General features: G+C 48.2%; 1 protein-coding gene across 1 annotated transcript in view; it reads right to left on the bottom strand.

Moving 5' to 3' along the window:
- Positions 1-19,092, bottom strand: part of LRP1 (LDL receptor related protein 1) — a 1,472,234-nt gene that overhangs the window by 456,368 nt on the left and 996,774 nt on the right.

The following is a 19,092-nucleotide window of genomic DNA, read 5'->3' as shown; positions in this document are numbered from 1 at the left end:
CCACATTTCTTTGTATGCCGACGACCTGTTGCTGTACTTGGAAGACACGGAGTTGGCCTTGAGTGGAGCTATGAGACTGCTCTCAACCTTTGGCGAGTTCTCAGGGCTCAAAGTAAATTGGGGTAAGACCTGTGTTTTTCCGCTGAGAGCGGAGGCTCCGCGACCGACTCTTGCGGCGAATGTGGTATGGGAGGACAGGTGCTTTACGTACCTGGGAGTCCGGATCTACCATGATGCAGAGAGCCTGCTGGAGGGGAATGTGGGACGAGGTATCAGAGGATTGCGCGGCTGCATGTCCTTTTGGGCTACTCTGCCTTTGTCGGTGCAGGGACGGGTGGCACTGTTGAAAATGGTGGCGCTCCCTCGACTGTTATATTACTTCAGGACCTTGCCTATTTGGATCCCGCAGCGGGTTTTTCAGGAGCTGCGGTCAATGATTATTGGGTTCCTATGGGGACAGGGTAGATGTAGAGTGGCGCTGCATACCTTGACTCGGCCCAAACTCGAAGGGGGGATGGCGGTGCCGGATTTTGAACTATACTATCTGGCAGCCCAGCTCCAGATTCTGACGCAGAATGTGGCCAGGGAGTTTAGGGGTCCTGACCGGGTCCGGGGGATGGGCATCCAGAGACACGTTCTGTCTTACATTGTTATGCAGCAGCGGTTGGAGTTGCGAGGGCTTACCTTAGAGGAAAAAACCCTCCGACTCTGTTGGAATAGGAGCCTGAGGCGGGCTCGAGCGGAACGGCCATATGCCCCGGAGATTCCCATTGGGATGTTGACGGCTCTACCGCATGGGGGTGATTGGTCTCCGTTGGCAGGGTGGGAGGAGTTGGGCCTACAGATGGTGGGAGATCTGTTTGTGGAGGGGGTGCTGGCCCCGTTTGCGGTACTCCGAGAGCAGTTTGGTCTCCCGGACGGGGATTTTCTCCTACACGCTGCGGTTACTGCGGCGATACGGAAGCACTGGCAGGGGGGACTGACGGAGCCGAGCACGACCATGGCCTGCCAATATGTGGTGATGGCCGCGGGCACAATCAAGGCGGTGACCTGTCTCTACTCACGGATGCTGAATGAGGGACTGGAGCCTCTCACGGTGCTGAAAGCCAAGTGGGAGGAAAGTGTGGGCAAACCTATTCCGGACACTGAGTGGGGCCACATTCTGGCTCGGACATGGAAGGGTAGCAGGAATGCCAGGTTCCAGCAAATACACTTCTTCCTTCTGCATAGAGCGTATCTGACCCCGGGGAAACTCCGCCGACACTTTCGGGTGCGGGATGCGGCTTGCCCGAGATGCCTGGCCGGTGGGGTAGAATTGGATCATATGATGTGGGGTTGCCCACAGCTGGGTGCGTATTGGCCTGAGGTGGGCGCCCTTCTGAATGCGATTACGGATAGGGAGGTGGAGTTTGACATGGCGGCTTGCCTCCTGTTGTGGTTTCCCCACACGGCAAAAACGAAAGTCACGAGCAAGTTCATTGATTTGGGGCTCATGTTGGCGCAGAGGGAGATTACATGGCGTTGGAAAACCAGGGAAGGCCCAGCGGTGAGACGATGGACGAATGAGTTGTTGAAGTGGTCGAGGTGTGAGAGCATATTGAGATTGCGGCAGGCCACGAAACTGGGGTCGGAGAAGGGCCTGGAGGCAGCTAGAGCTTGGGAAACGATTGTGCAAGCTTTGAATGACCGCTTAACGGTGGATACGGAGGACAGACCCTCGGAGGCTGAGTTCCAGGGAACTGATAGCACGAACGTTTGATCAGTATTGATGACGCACTGTCACTACTAGCGCACAACATAGCTAACCACACTAGCATCAGTTAGAGGGGGGGAGGGATAGAGGAGTACGTAGACTGCCCTGTTAGAGCGTGGCAGTAGATGGAGAGGAGTATCCGTCGGGCGGGATGGCCTGTTACACGTAGATGCGGGTTGGGTTCTGTGGATTTGCCGCGCTTGGACGGTGTTAGAGTGGAGGGTACGGCTCCTCTAGGGGGCAGTTGGGGGGGTGGGGGGGGAGTTATTGTTGAGGGTCCAGAAAATGCGGAACCAGGATTGTGTTGTTGACCTACCGTCCCTATGTGCCAAGCGGGGAAACGTCTGTTGCAATTTGACTTGACGCCGCCCTGCCTCCGGGATGAGGGCTGATGGGCTGTGTACTACTGCTTTTCCACGTGGGGTTTTGTATGGGGACGGGGCTGATGGTTGATACTTTCGATGTTTGACTGTAATTCTGCAATAAAAACATACTTTCAAAAACAAACAAAAAAATATCAAAGTCACCTGATGCAAAAAACAAACAACTAAAACAATATGCTGAAAAAAATGCACATAATAAATTAACACTTTCGACAAAATCTCGAGTTCTCAACCACCCCTTAACTCTCGCCCCACCTCCCCCATCCCTGCAGACCTGCCTTTAGCTTGCGCTCATCCCCAACTAGCAGTGTGTCTGTTGCCCAAACTACTCTACAGCCAACTAAAAGTAGAAATAGAGGAGGGCCCGGGAAAAGCCCGTCACCCCCCCTCTCCCCCCAGCACCGCTCCTGCATAGGTCAGAGTTCTCTCAGCTAAGCGGCATCAGGGGAATATTTCTCACCTGCCCCACCACCTACGCAGCTAATACACACTCCGGACCATTTAAGTCACCACACTTCGTGATTATTGGTCTTCTGCGCCCACCCCAGGCTGGCCCTCTGCCTCTGCCGCAAGTGCGCTAACTAACCATTCCGCTGCCACCTCGGGGTTGTCGAAAAACCAGACTTTCCCATTATGTTCCACTCGAAGCTGGGACCGAAACATCATGCCATACTTTATGCCTTTGTCTCGCAGTCTCCTCTTCACTGACAGGAAACTCTGTCTCTGTTTTTGCACTGTTTGTGTAAAATCCGGAAAGAAAGAAAGAGTCACATTTTCAAAGTGCAGCGGGGATGGATCTAGCCGCCTGAAGAATCACATCTCGGTCTCTAAAATTCAGGACCCTGGCGATCCTAGGGCGGGGAGGCGACCCAGGTTGGGGCCTGCCTCCAGGGACTCTGTGTGCACGCTCTACTGTAAAGAATTTGCTGAGACCTTTCGGTTTGAGGTGGTTGAGTACAATCTCTTCTACAAACAGGTCAGGCGCTTGGCCCGGAGAACTCTCAGGTACTCTCAGAATGCGAACATTGTTCCGTCGCACTCTCCCTTCAAACTCGTCCAGCTTACGATCTGTGAGGGCGTGCAACGCCCTAAGTTCCCGCACTTCCTGTTGTAACAGATTCACATCATCAATGAGACTGACTGTCTTTACCTCCAATGACTACTTTCTCACTCGTCTTTGTAAGGTCCGCTCTAATCAGCCCTACTTCAATTTTGACCGTGTCAATCTTGGTATCTAGGGCCTCCATTTTCTGCCCCAGTGAAGTTTGGACTCCATTGATGGCCGCCATGAGATCAGTCAATGTTGGCTCTTTCAAAGCTGGGGCGTCCACATCACCCCCAGACTGCATTCGTTTTGACTCGACCGGGGATCCCTTAGGCAGGGTGTAGTGATCTAACTTATTGGATTGTACATTCCTGGACCCTTTGGATATACGGGGCAATGCTTTATCTTGATCCGTTTTCGTCGCCATCTTGTAGCTTTCTTCCCCCAACACCACTGATCCTTTGCGGGCCTTGCGTAGAGTCTTCTCCCTGCGTGACCCTCGATTACATGTCTTCTACAGATTCGCCTCATCAATCTTCCACTGGGCCGCACCATGTCACCCCGATCGCCACTCGTCTTGCCAGTCACACGGCCACTGGGAACCACGATTAGTCCCCCAGAGTCGCTGCCTCGACATCAACATCCATTCGTGGTCGCGGTAATAGGCATTCCCCAACTCGGTTGCCCCTCTCGCATATACACTACTTTTTAACACAGGCTCTGAGGCAAGTCCGACCCCGGTCCCCGTCAGAATTTTGGCCAACTCAACGAAAGCTTCTTATTGGCACCTGCTCATGCTGTCAGGGATATCACAGCACTATGCGCCACCGCTCCCACCTCTGCCAAATTCTTTCCCAGCGTACCCTCAGGTAATTAACACTTCCTCGATACCTTCCGCTTTCCATTGCAGTAAATCGTAGCTCATCCCAGTCAATGTGACACCTCCCCAAAAACTCAGTAAACCTTCCACGGTTTCACTTGGCACACCACTTTGGGATCTCCTCGAGGGAAACCCACTCTCGTCCTCCAAGAACTTCAGGTGTTTCTCCCCCCTCCGGGTGTCCTCACTGCGGTGGCATAGGCACTTCGCATAGCGCATCAGCCGAGACATTCCCACGGTCTTCCTCCAGTTCGCCACAATCACGGGGGCAGTTCCGATCTTCCGCGGCTGTTTGCGCTGGGTTCCTTGACAAAGAGGTAGTCCTCCCTGGGCCACACCACAGTCGCGGCTTCTTTCAGGATCCACGGGGACTCTGTGACTGTCAGCCGATCAGGCCAGACCGGGACCACTCAACCCGCGTCTCAGTTGTTGACGCACTGCTGGTCGGGTCAAAAACTACTCGAGGCCCCGGCTTGGGCCACGGACCAGGCCCCAAACTTCCCCACGATGCTGCTTCGCCCCCAGACCTCGGAGGCAGCTCGTTCCTGCGCTGCTGGGCTCCGCTACAACTCCGACGCACGGGAGTGGGGCGTGGGTGCAGGATAAAGTTCAGGATGTCACTGCGGGAGAGAAAGGTCGGCGGAGCCGGATCCCTAAGCGGCCATCTTGGTCGCTGACGTGGCTCCTCCCCCACATTGACCCATTTTTGACTCAAACATTTTCTAAGTGTGAAGTTTTGAAAACTGAAAATATTCCTATAAAATCAGCCAAAGTCCGAATTCGAAAATACTCACCTGTGATCAGGAGAGAAGCCAGTACTGTACCTTTCAGCCCAGTACTGAACCGCAAAAGAAATCCCTAGCGGGTTTACTAGTAACCTGTATTTTCTCCATAGGAACCCATTGTCTGCTTTTCTATGAAATTTCTTCTGTCTACTTTTGAAAACTGCAAATATTCTTTAAAAATCGTACGAAATACTGAAACGCAATTACCTACCTGTTTGGAGTAAAGCCCCCAGTGCTGGCCCTAGGAGACTGGTGCCGGGTTACAAAAGTAACGCGATCGTACTTTACCTGTAACCTGAATTTCCTCCCATTGAATAACATTGTGAGAATCACCTCGAAAAGTTTCGAAGTGTGAACTTTTAAAACAGCTTTATATTCAGGAAAAATCATCACTGTAACGAAAACGTTTCAACTTAGACCCCAGGACTGAATCCAAGATCTAGTCCTGGGATAACCAAAGTAATCCATAAAGTAATCAACTGTACTTTCCTATGAAAACCCATTGAGCTCAATGCTAGAGTGTGTTTCAGAACTGTATTGCTTATTAGCTAACCTGTGATTAATGTGTATACAAACTTATCGCTCCTCTGCAAAGCATTTAGATGAGAGTATTCGTAATGTGAAAAGTATATTTTTATAACTGTTGGTTCTAAAAATAAAACAACCATATCTCTGGATATACAAACAATTGGCCTGGAGTTCTGCCCTTGAGAGTGTGAAACCTTTTGCTGACTGAGTGTGTACATCAAATGCTTTACACTGTCCTCTGGTACTGCCTTACTGCTCGACCAAGCTACCACTTTGGAGAGTAAGGTCAGTTCTGACTTTAACCTCTGTTATACCTCTGGGGTTGGTGAAATCTATACACACTGTACTTCCTTCTAGTCCAGTATATAGAGCCACTTTCTCACACACACATAGTAATCAGTTCGCACAATGGGGAGGATGGGTGGGGCGGTAAGGAATCTATCACTAATGTCTCTTACAGATGGAAAATTATACTTACCAGTAAGCATCTGTTCTTGGCATGTGGAGCTACAGAGTACTACACTTTGCATTAGATTGCCACCTGGTGTTGGGCTCGGATGATTGCATGTTGTCGTCGTCTTGGAAGAAGTCTTTTGTAGTCACGAGATAGGGGACTCCTCCCTTGGACGATAGTGCACATGGGCATCGGCTCCATCCTTAGATTGTTTTTCGCCATGATGGGAAATGATGGAGTTAGTAGAAGTAAAGAAAGGATGTCCATGCGTGTATATCTAATTAAGATAAAACTGGAAGAGATACAGGTCCCGGGAAGGCGGGAGGACGTGTAGTACTCTGCAGCTCCACATGCCAAGAACAGATGCATACTGGTAAGTAGCATTTTCCGTTCGAGGCAAATGAGCTGCAGATTCTACATTTTGCATTGATTGTGCAGCAGTGTCTCCCCTAGCGCTGGTCACCTGTATCTGTTGCAGTAGTTTGAAAGAGAATTTTTAGAACAGCTTGGCCTACTGCAGCTTGCTGCTTGACTTGCACATCAACACAGTAGTGTTTAGTGAAGGTGTGTGTTGTAGACCATATTGCTGCTTTGCAGATGTCTTCTAGGGGAATGTTCCCTAAGAAAGCCATAGAGGCTCCTACTTTGCGTGTGGAGTGCGCTCTAGGAAAAACTGTTAATGTACGTTTTGCTTTTTGATAGCATATTTGTATACATTTTACAATCCACCTTGCAATTCCAGCTTTAGAGATGGGGTTGCCTTTATGTGGTGGAGAGAAAGATACAAACAATTGCTTTGTTTTACGAAAGTATTTGGTGCTATCTATATAATAAAGAAGAATATAATGAGCTCTTTTACCGTCTAGTGTGTAGAGCTTTTTCTGCTACAGAGTCAGGATTTTGGAAAAACACAGGTAACTCTACAGATTGGTTTAAATGAAAAGGAGTAATGACTTTTGGAAGGAATTTAGGATTAGTTCTTAGAACCACCTTGTTACAATGTAGTTGTAAGAATGGTTCTTGTATAGTGAAAGCCTGTATCTCACTTACTCTCCTAAGAGAGGTAATAGCAATAAGGAAAGCTGTTTTCCATGTGAGGAATTGCAGTTCACATTTGTGTAGAGGTTCAAAAGGCGGTCCCATGAGCCTTGTAAGAACAACGTTTAGGTTCCACACTGGAGAGGGTGGTAACCTGGGGGTAATGATTCTTTTTAATCCTTCCATAAATGCTTTATTAGCAGGCACTCTAAATAGAGACAGATTTTGTCTATTTTGTAAATATGCTGCAATTGCTTCAAGATGTAGGCATATAGATGAATATGCCAAGTTACATATTTGTAAATGTAGAAGGTAGCAAATGATATTTTGTATAGAAGCATCCAGGGGATCAATTAGGTTATCGTTGCAATAAATGGCAAATCTTTTCCATTTAGCAGCATAGCAAGCTCTAGTAGTAGGTCTCCTGGCCTCTTTAATGATGTTCATACAGTCTGGTGGTAGGTTAAGATAACCAAACTCTAAGACTTCAGGAGCCAGATCGCCAGATTCAGTTGATTTGGATCTAGATGTCTGATGTCTCCATGGTTCTGCGTTAGCAGGGATGGTGTCAGACTTAGCTTTAGGTGTGGAACTAGAGAGAGTTCTAGCAGTGTGGTGATCCAAGGTTGGCGTGCCCATGTGGGAGCTACCAGGATCAATTTGAGAGACGGTTGTCTGAGCTTGCGTACTACTAGTGGTATTAGTGGTAGTGGCGGAAATGCGTACGCAAATCTGCCTGACTAGTTCATCCATATTGCATTGCCCTTGTGCAGCGGGTGTGGAAAGCTGGCGGCGAAGGTTGGGCATTTTGCGTTTTTGTGTGTGGCGAACAGATCTATAACTGGATGACCCCACCTGTGAAAGAATGGTTGAAGAACTTGCGGATGTAGTTCCCATTCGTGAATTTGTTGGGTCTGTCTACTCAACAGATCTGCTATCTGATTGTGAACTCCTGGAAGGTGTTCTGCTAACAGATATGTTTTGTGGAATGGCCCATCTCCAAATGTTCTGTGCAAGCTGGGAGAGCTGTAGAGAGTGTGTCCCCCCCCCTGTTTTTGTATATAGTACATAGCTGTCATGTTGTCCGTCTGGATCAAGACAGCTTTGTTTTGTACTTGGAATGTTTTGAGTGCTAAGAATATTGCTAGCAGCTCTAGTTGATTGATATGGAACGACCTTTGTTATATGGTCTATTGCCCTTGAGTTGTATGATATAGGAGATGGGCTCCCCATCCTGTGAGAGATGCGTCTGCTGTGAGTACTATTTGTGGAACAGGTTCAAGGAATGGCAGCCCTTTTGTCATGTTTTTGGTGTTCCACCACTGCAGAGAGCGATGTGTGCGGCTGTCCACCAACACTAGGTCTGTTAGTCGCCTATGAGCCTGACTCCACTGTTGTGCTAGACATTCCTGTAACGGACGCATTTGCAGTCTTGCATATGGTACAATGAAAATGCAAGAGGCCATCATGCCTATTAGTCTCATAAACACTCTGGCTAGGAGAGAGTGTTGATGTTGGAACTTTATGACTTAGGCTTGAATACTCTGTATTCTTGCTGGACTGGGAAACGCTAGAGCTGTAGACATGTTTATTGTAGCCCCTAAATATTGATGTACATGAGAGGGCTGAAGGTGCGACTTGGTGTAGTTAATCGTGAACCCTAAGTTGTGCAATGTTTGAATTATCTGATGTGTGTGTTGGACACACGGATTGAATGACTTGGCTTTTATGAGCCAATCGTCCAGATAAGGGAAGACATGTATCTTTTGTCTTCTGAGATGTGCTGCTACTACTGCTAGGCACTTTGTGAATACTCTTGGTGCAGTTGTTACCCTGAATGGAAGGCCTTTGAATTGCTAATGCTGTCCTTCCAGTATAAACCTTAGATACTGCCTGTGAGAAGGATGTATAAGAATGTGGAAGTAGGCGTCCTTTAGATCTAGTGTTGTAAGGAAGTCGCCCTGTTGCAGCAATAGGAGCGCTTGTTGTAAAGTGATCATATGAAAATGATCTGATTGTATATAATGGTTGAGAGGCAGAGGTCGAGAATTGGTCTTAGTGTCCCGTCCTTTTTGGGTATTAGAAAATTCAGCGAGTAAACCCCTGTTCCTTGAGGTTATAAAGGAACTATTGCTATAGCGTCCTTTTGAAGAAGTGATAGGAATTCTTGTTTGAGCAGAGTAAGGTGTTCTACAGACATTGGATGCTGCCTGGGTGGTATGTTTGGAGGGGTAGCTGTAAGTTCGAGGCAGTAGCCATGCTGGGTAATTTGTCTTACCCACCTGTCTGTTGTGATGGAATTCCAGACAGGTAGGAACTGTGTTAATCTGCCCCCCACAGGAGTGGAATGCTGTTGGAGGAGCAGAGGGAAGTCACTGTTTTGTGGTGGAAGTGGTTCGATTACTGTTGTTAACCCAACCTCTTCGCTTATTGTTGTTGCCTCTATAGCCTTCTCTAAAATATCCTTTACTAGAGGATGTTTGAGTATTGGACTTGAAGGGAGCTGTATTGTCGGCTCCAGTCTGCTTGGAGCCTCCTCTTTAGAAGGAGCGACGAAAGGAGCCTCTAGCTTGTGTGGACTGCAAAGCTCCCATAGATTTGGCTGTATCTGTATCTTTTTTCAATTTCTCAAGTGCTGTGTCTACCTCTGGTCCAAACAATTGATGTTGGTTAAATGGCTGATTTAAGATGGTAGTTTGCCCTTCCTGCTTAAATCCTGAAATGCGTAGCCATGCATGACGTCTATATGACACTAGTGTTTACAGCTCTAGATGCAGTGTCTGCTACATCAAGTGCACACTTGATTGAGGCATTTGAAATTATCTTGCCTTCTTGTAAAAGGTTGTTTGCCTGCGCCTTATATTGGTCAGGTAGATGTTTTAGTAGTGTTTCTAACTGGTCATAATGAGCCCTGTCATATCTTGCAAGGAGGGCTTGTGTGTTAGCTATACGCCATGTATTGGTAGCTTGTGCAGCTATTCTCTTGCCTGAAGCATCTATCACCTTCAATTCTTTATCAGGTGGAGGTGCTTCACCTGACGTCTGAGTTTGCCCTCTTTCTAGCATTTGAGACAACTAGTGAATCTAAGGGTAGTTGTCCTTTAATGTAGGCTGGATCCCCAGGAGCAGGCCTGTACTTTTTTTCAATTCTAGTGTTTAGGATCCTATCACGTACAGGATCTTTAAATACCTATGGAGCATGTTTGATGACCCCTTTAATCATAGGAAGAATTTGAACAGACCTTTGCGATTGTACAAATGTATCTAACAATAAATCTTCCTCTGCCTCATCTGAATGCATGGTGACCCCGTGGTAAATGGCAGCCCTGTTCAGCAAGTACCCAAAATTAATATTTTCTGGGTGAAAAGGCTTTTGATGGATATGACTGTGGGTCAGGAATATCTGGCACATCTTGTGGGTTTGGGTACTCCCAGTTTGGATCATCAATAGGGTATGGGAAAGGCTCATCAGGGTTTACCCCTCCCCCTAGGCTATACTCATCATCATTTTGAAGTGAATGTGAAGAATGAAGAGGAGAGTGTTCAGAAGAAATTTAAGGTGAAATGTTAGGAGGAACAGGAGATGAAGGTGAAGGAGGTATAGGAGAAGAAGGGTGCTAGGAGATGTAGAGTCCTCCTTCTTGACAGGCACTGCAGGTACTGTGTCTAATTTCCTCTTCCTGTGTGGTGTAGTGGATACATGACCTGTCTTTGGGTCAATGTAGATCTTCTTTTGTAGAGGATCAGGTTGGAAAAGGTCTTCTCCTTGTGGAACCTTTGTCGGCGCCGATTTTTTCGGTTCCGGGCGTGGTTGCCGCTTGTCTTTAGCCTTAGGAGTTATTAAAGTGTCCTTTGGCGTAGATTTCGGCACCAAAGGTGTTGTTTTCAGAGTTGTAGGCTGTTTCGAGTGCTTGAGCGCATTGGAATCAGGCCTTGTAGGTTTAGGTATCGAAGATGATGGCTTCGGAGTGGAAGCTGGTGTCGTCGGCTTCGAGGCGTCGGATGCTGGCTTCATCGGTTTGTCTTTTGAAGTCGATGGTTTCGGAGCAGAGACTTCTTTCGGTTTTGGTGCCGAGGGAGGTGGTGGGATCAGTACGTGTGGCTTGCTCGGTAAGGAGCTACCAAAAGGCTTGAGTATTTTCTTCGGAGCCGGGCTCGATGGCGGGGCTTTGGAAGTGGTTTTTCGGTCGTGACTGCGCCCCAGAGGCGGAGTGTTGACCTTTACCTACGATTTGGGTGCTGGGTATGGGGCAGGGGCAGTCGAACTCACGCGTTAACCTGATGGTATGTAGTCATCGGAGTCATCTGCCTCAGATACGATCTGGAGATCATTGGAATCTTCCTCGGGGACACATGGACCTTCGTCGAAGATATCCACCGGTTCCGGAGCTGAACTCTGCATGTCGCGTTGATGGGCCCTCCGATCTCGAATGGTCTTCTTGGATCGAAAGGACGCACAAGCTGTGCAGCTCGACTCGTCGTGTTCAGGTGATAAACACAGGTTACACACCTCGTGATGGTCGCTGTGTGGAAACTTTGCTCCACACTTGGGGCATCTTTTGAATGGCGTCCTTTCCATGAGGTGTAGGCCTCACGGTGTGGATAGGCTCAACGACCCGCGTTGAAGACCGGAATTCAGCTAACGGAGTCGAGATGATGTCTGTCGATATCGAAAGTATTTAGGTGAAGTTTAAAAAAGTTTTTACGCATCGAAGTACTTGAAAAGTAGATTTTGAACCGGAGCGGACATTTCATCCAAACCCAGTGGTGGAAAAAAACAATCTAAGGATGGAGCCGATGCCCATGCGCACTATCGGCCAAGGGAGGAGTCACCTATCTTGTGACAACAAAAGACTTCTTCCAAGACGACAACAACATGCAATCATCCGAGCCCAACACCAAGTGGCGATCTAATGCAAAGTGTAGAATATGCAGCTCATATGCCTCGAACATATCGTTACACAAGTAGTATCTTGTGCATCTGAAAGAGACAAGTTAGTGATAGATTCCTTACTATAGAATAGATTCCACAGCAATACCAACCCCGGTGGTGGGTCTGCAAACAGGATTACACCAGAAAGTCACAGAGCACAGAACGGCCAAAAAAGCCGTCCCTCTGGACTTGACTGTCAAGGCAGTAGTGCTTGGTAAACGTGTGCAGCAAGGCCCCCTTAGCTGTCTGAAAAATGTCCTGCAAGGGAATGCCGCGTCCCAAGGCAGTAGTGACTGCCGTTCCCCTGGTGAAATGGGCACGCAACCCCACAGGAGGCTCCTTCTTAGCCAACGAATAACAGGCCTTGATGCAGAGAACGACCTACCGAGAGATGGTCCGTTTGTACACGGTCCGACCTTCTTTGGCGCACATTTAGCCAACAAAGAGCTGGTCATCCACCCGGAACTGTTGTGTGCGGCTCAGGTAGAAGGAAAGTGCATGCTTTGAGTCAAGACAGTGGAGCCTCTCTTCCTCTCTGGAAGAATGAGGGGGCGTAAATAAGGTGGGCAAAGTGATGGTCTGCCTGATGTGGAAGGGCGTAACAACCTTTGGCAAGAAAAAAGGACAGGTCCTCAGAACCACCTTGTCCGGATGAATAGAAATGAAAGTAGGTTTAGAAGAAAGAGCCTGGAGCTCATTCACTCTTCTGGCAGAGGTGATAGCTACCAGGAAAGCCGTCTTAAGAGTGAGAAGACGTAAAGGACAGTTATGAAGGGGCTCGAAGGGAGCGCATATCACAAACATCAAGACAAGGTTTAAGTCCCACTGAGGCCTGATAAATGGCACCGGAGGGAACAAGGTGCTTAATGCCTTTTAGAAAACAGTTCACAACCAGAGACTTAACAAGAGAAGGTTGATCAGGAAGACGTAGAAAGGGCGAAATGGCCGAAAGATAACCTTTGATCGTGCCCAGAGCAGAGCCCTGCTGGGCTAAAGAAAGAAGGAACAAAATAACCTCAGAAAGATGGGCAGAAAGGGGATTCACAGCCTTTGCCATGCACCATGCCACAAACTTGTTGAACCTGCAGGCGTATACCGTTTTTGTAGAGGGACGCCTGGCTGCCAGAATGACATCACAGACTTCGGGAGGAAGATCGAAAGGTGTCAATTGTCGCCGCTCAATATCTACGCATGGAGGTGGAGGCTGGACATGTTCGGGTGGAGAACCGTCCACTGCTGCTGCGACAGCAGATCCTCCCGAAGAGGCAGTCGGATCGGGAGATCGATCGCCATGCTGAGTAGCTCGGGATACCAGTATCTTTGTGCCCAATCCGGAGCCACAAGGATGACTTGGGCCCCCATTTTTTGCTGAATTGCTGATGTACTTTGACTGAGTGTGCCCTGGGCTCCTGCCAATCAGGTACCCAGGGCCTGTGTTCCTTCCCTAAAACTGTATTGAAACCTAAACCCAATCGGCATCTCTGGCCACAATGTCAACAGCTGGTAAATGGTACCCTAGGTACCCAGGGCACTGCGACCAGAGAAGGTCCCTAGGGGCTGCAGCACTTATTGTGCCAACCTTAGAGGCCCTGTACCCTGACACACACTGCCTTTGCAGGCCGAGTGTCCTGGTTCAGAACAAAACAAAGTCGACATGGCACACATCCCTGTGTGCCATGCCCACAACACACTGCTCTGGCATACCTCAGTCGCCCCTCTAGCTGGATGCCATATGCCAGTGGTGTGGGCACAGGTGCATGAGCCCTGTGGCCCTACAGTACCCAGGGCCATTCCTGGGCACTGTAAGTGCAGTGCTGCCATTAAGAGTCTATGGTGCTGGGAGGTCGTCATCACGAACTCCACAGCACCATGATGCCTACACTGAAGACTGAGAAGTTTGGTATCAAACTTCTCAGCACATTAAATCCACACTGATGCCAGTGTGGGATTTAATGTAAAATACATGACAGAGGGCAACTTAGAGTTGCCCCCTGACACTAGCCCACAAACAGTGTCCTGACAGAGAGGCTGCCTAGGCTACAACCCAGCGGACTCGTTGCTGGACCCCTGGGTAGAGAGCCATCCGCTCTTGTTGGCCAGCAACAATACACATCCTGGGGCGAGGTGCTAGGCCTGCGCCTCCAGGATGGGCAGGGGGAGCTTCAAAGGAATGCCGCCTTTGTGAGCTTCTCCAGGCCACTAGCTGTGCTCAGCAACTGGCACCCACCGGTTCTGACCCCCACTCCGGCGGGAAGAATGGCGGGAAACCCTAAGTGAGGAAAGGGGGTGTGCCAGCCTCTGCCAACCCCACCCCTCAGGTGGGGGAGGCGAGGTGAAGCACAACTCCGGGCTCTCGCCATCTTGAGGATGGGGAGCTCTACCCAATCAGAGACAGGCTCCTGCCCCCTCCCACTGGAGAGTGGCAGGATAGGGGGCTCACCCCAGGGAAGGGACCCATTGGTCCCTGACCTTCCCCTACCTGTACTGCCCCTGAATTTAGTTTTTAGGAGCACCCTGAACCTTCCTTCTTCAGATCCAGATTCTGAAACTACAAAGAAGAACAAGAAGAAAGAAGACCTGCCATGCAGCTGCTAACAAGAGGATGACACCAACTGACTTGGCCACAGCCCTACAGGCCTGTTAACCCTCAAACCTGCTCCTGCTAAATCCCAGCGTCTCCTCTGGTCAGCAACCTCGAAAACCCCAGAGGACCTGACTGCCTTGCTCATCCAAAGAATGGGACTCCCATGAGCAGTGGTTCTGCTCAAAGACCTACAACCCCAGGTGCCAGCCAGGAACAGCGAATCAAGCAAGCACACTATGCACCAGCCGAGCCCGGCCCGTGCCTGAGTGGACAAAGACCACGAGGACGTTCCCCCGGCGACTGTGACCCAGAATCCAGCACCCAAGGACCCTCCTCGACTCTCCTGATGACACCTGCAGCCTCACAACAAGGGACCCCTCCAACCGGGACTAGCAGAGGGTAATATTTCCCTACACCAAAAAACACCCCTGCACCCGGCGCCCCCTGTGCCCAACTCCTGGGTGTCTACCTAACCTACAGCTTCCCAACTTACTTTGAAATATTCACTAAAAATCATACGATCAACGAAAACAAAACTACTCACCTGTTACCAGGAGAGATCGCAGTGCTGGATCGCCTGTGTATCAAAAACGATTTCTTTCAACTGTTTACAGGAGATGCACCAGGGCTGAATCCAGGATCCATCACAGAGTAGGAAAAACATACGCAAAGTAATTGATATTTCATTTGACTTAAAATTCCCTTTGAGCTCAATGTTCTTATTGTGTTAAGTTTATGGTGCATATTGCAACAACTGTATCTATTGCATTTAAAAGTCTATTGCTCATTGAAAGTATTCAATTGCAACATCTCTTTCTGAGAAAGTATTTTTATACCTACTTGTGGTTCTAAAATAAAACAATATATTTGTATGTACAAAACAATTGACCTAGAGTTCAGTTCTTAAGTGTGTGAGACCATTTGCTGTCTGAGTGTGTACAACAAATGCTTTACACTGTCCTCTGATACTGCCTTACTGCTTGACCAAGCTACCACTTTAGAGAGTAAGGTTATATCTAACTTTAACCTCTGCCAAACCTCTGGGGACTGTCGACTGTGCACACTGTACCTTACTGTGGTGCAGTATATACGGAGCCACTTTCCTACAATGTCCCAGTGCTGAATCTAGACATCCAGCACAAAGTTTGAAAAAGTAACTTACCTACAATTTATTGAAAAAGTCTATTCATTTAAATGTACTATATTTGCTAAGTGTTGCATACTACTGCTCCCCTGTAAATTAAACAAAGTACTATTTCTATTGAATTTTCAAACTGTTCTATATCCAGTAACGTATTACTGAAAAGTATTTAATGCTTACCTGTACCAAGCTTGTTTGGTTCTAAAAATAAACAACAGTATACTGAGTGAGTACATTAAATGCTTAACACTGTCCTCTGATATTGCCTTACTGCTCGACCAAGCTGCCACTATTAGAGAGTAAGGTTTCATCTAACTTTAACCTCTGCCTACCCCTGGGGACACTTGGACTCTATATACACTATACCTCATTTTGGTGTAGTATATATAGAGCCAGTTTCTTACATGGTCCCCCAGATTTGTGACTTTTCTTCTGGCCAGAAGAGTGCAGTTTTGCTGTTATTCAGTACACGGAGCTGAGGGCTGTTTTGATTCAGAGATGCTTGAGCCCGGGCGTTCATTGGATCTGACGTTTTTCGCAGGGTCACAGCCTACTTGGCATCCATCAGTGCTGATGTGTCTGTCGGTGTCAATTTGCGATTGAGTGCCGATGTCTCAGTCGATGCGGGCTTGTGTTTCGGTGCAGAGCTGGAACAGTCCCTATTCAGTGTCCTTGTTGCCCGATCGGGATCAAGAACGTTCTCCTCCTTTCTCTGCCCGAGGCTAGCTCGCAGTGTTGACCTAAGCTGGAAGGCTGTGGTGCACCATGGCGGGGATGAGTGCAAGATCTTTTTACACGTGGGTCAGCAGTACTCACAGTATGTGACATAAATATAGTCCTCGGCCCAGACACTAGAATCAACTTGGGCCTCCCTGAAGGATGAATCAGAAGTGACATATAACAGAAGCCACATGTTACAATTCACCAAAGTAACACCTCTGAAAATCAATGGGACAATAACAATCTGCCACACGTGATCACCCACCACTGAAACCAATAGGGATAGCACCAACAGTAAAACTTTGCATTGACAACATTTCATTGTCACTCAAGCTCTGCTTTCAATACAGGAGTCTCAGAGTCTTTCTTTTACCAGGCCACAACAGCAGCCTTAGGATCCACCAAAAGGAGTTTCTGCCCTTCCAAGAATATGTGCGTAAGCATGGGTTTTGTAAGAGTTTGGAGTAGGCAAAACCTCTCCCAGGGTCAGAGATTCAATCCCTTGGTGATTAAGGGGGCAATCTTTTTTTGGGGGGCAATTATGGGGTGCTCCATGCTGGAGAAGTGATTAACTGACGAATGGCTCGGGGAGGCAAGGTAAGTGGCCTTGCGCTGCGGTCCTTGTTCACTTTTATGTTGTTAAACCCCGGGCACCCACACCTACAAGGAACGTGGGTGCTGTCAAAGGATGGGGAAGGTATGAGATGAACCGAAGTGAGTACATCCGTTCTTCTGCTCCTGCCAAGATGAAGCAGTTTCTCTTCTGCTGTGGCCTGAAGGCGGGAGTAATGCATTTCTTTAGCCTGTAAGGAGCACAGGCAGTGAGACAAGCCAGTGCTCCTCGATCAAGGCACAGAGGGCAGGCAATGCACCTGACCCTGTGATGACTCCTTTCCTACAGGGGAACAGGGACCTTGAGACATTTTAGTCTAGCCTCTAAAAGGGACCCTGGCATGGGAAGCCTGGATCAGTACTCCCTGCGCCCAACATGTCCTCACCCTGGATTCCTAATATTCTCTCCAGCATGGGGATTCTTCCACAGCCAGCAAGCAGAACACCCTCCCTGCCGCAATACCTGATCCTATGGCTTCCTTGCACGGAACTTAAGTGTTAGCAGTGGAATCAAGGGCCATTTAACAGACGTTCAAGAGGAATCATCCAGGGTCCCCCAGCAGGTCCAGACCGCCACTATTACTAAGTGTTCATCAGGGGGCCAAGCACCACTGACTCCAATCCGAGTCTGGGGGGTCAGATGGTGTCAAAGCCCTAATGCCGATCCTTGAAGGGGTTCAGCTGGCTTCTCCTTCTAACTGGGCGTTCTTTTACTTTTTGTCAATTCCAGGTCCAGTGTCTTCTCACCCGTTCTCAGCCCCTGTGCAGGGGTTTCTAAGTAGTGGTGGAAAGTTCACGAAGTCAAGCAACCTTCGCTAACCCTAGAGTGCCACATCATGTCACCCCTGTCCAAGTCCTCCTGTAGACCTGTAGACATTAGGGCAATCCAGTATGACAACTTCAAGTTGTCTATAGAAAGAGCTTCCAGGAGAGCCTCAGCTCTACCATAGCTGACAGAGCTGCCTAATCCCTTCTCACCAAAACTTTAAAGATGAGACCCTCTTGTATTCGTCTCCAGGGATCTGGATCTCCTCCATTTGGGCCTGGGGCCTGGGCTGACTCACCCTAGGTGCAGTGCGACAAGCTCATTAACAGAGGCAGATTTTCTCCCCACCACTTCCTTTTCCAGGAACTGGCCTTTGATCCTCATGCCGGAGAGCAGAGTAATTAAGATGGCCTTGTATGGGCGACAAAGGCCTGGAATCTGATTATGTGCTATGCCAGGGAAACATGATCATTCTTATAGTGACGAAAGTAGTACACGTATGATGTTTTTTACTGTAAATCTAGCCTCTGGATGCATGTTTAAACCTAGATTGTTACCTTGCTGGACCCTGCAGACCTAAGTGGAGCAAAACTACTCTAGAGCATATTTCACCTATAACGTGCAATACAACTTAAGCACCACAGACCTTCAGTAAGCGCTACAGACCTACAAGATGACTGCCCACTCACATAATAAGTCCTATCCTATGTTGGTACCAATCTATCAAAGGTCTGTTTTGCAACAGACTACCTGCGTGCAGATAACAAGCAATGCAAGATGGTAGTCTCACACATACAGTCCGCACATGAGCGTTTTCATGTATAACCAGCCCAAAGCCTCTTATCCTAGCTGCACAGCAGCAACCTTTTCATAAAAGGCAGAGACTGGTCATTAGCACTGTCAGTCAATTTAATGTGAATTTACTGTGAAACTAGGGTAGTGAGACTCCCTCACAGAAAAAGGCCACAAACTAAGAGGAAAAAAAGCCAAAAAATACAGAGGGATTAAGCGGAACCCACTTTGCAACAAATACATTTTTGAATGACTCCAATATGGAACTTACAGCCAGATTCATCAAGGGAAATTGCGCTTGCAAAGGGCCAGATTCTGAGAATCTGGCCCTTTGCGAGCGCAATTTTTGCATTTGGGGTTCATCATCCCAAATGCAAAAATCGCTAATATAGAAATCGCAATTTTGCGAGGAATTGCGTTTAAGGAATCTCTATTTGAGATTCCTTAAATGCAATTCATGAAACATTTAAAAATTGTGAATTTGCAATTTTGGGCTGCTATTTACCGCGAAGTCATACCTCGTGGTAAATAGCGGAAACTTAGAAAAATGCACTTAAGTGCATTTTTCTAAGTTGTATGTTACACACACACATGTCCTTTGGACATGTGTGTGCGTAACACCAGCGTCCAATATCATTTCAGGGGTGCAACAGGGTGTCCTTTGGACTCCCTTGCACC

This window comes from Lissotriton helveticus, chromosome 1_1, assembly GCF_964261635.1.
Source record: "Lissotriton helveticus chromosome 1_1, aLisHel1.1, whole genome shotgun sequence".
NCBI lineage: Eukaryota > Metazoa > Chordata > Amphibia > Caudata > Salamandridae > Lissotriton > Lissotriton helveticus.
The sequence above is the reverse complement of the archived record's forward strand: the minus strand, read 5'-3'. Positions and strand labels throughout refer to the sequence as shown.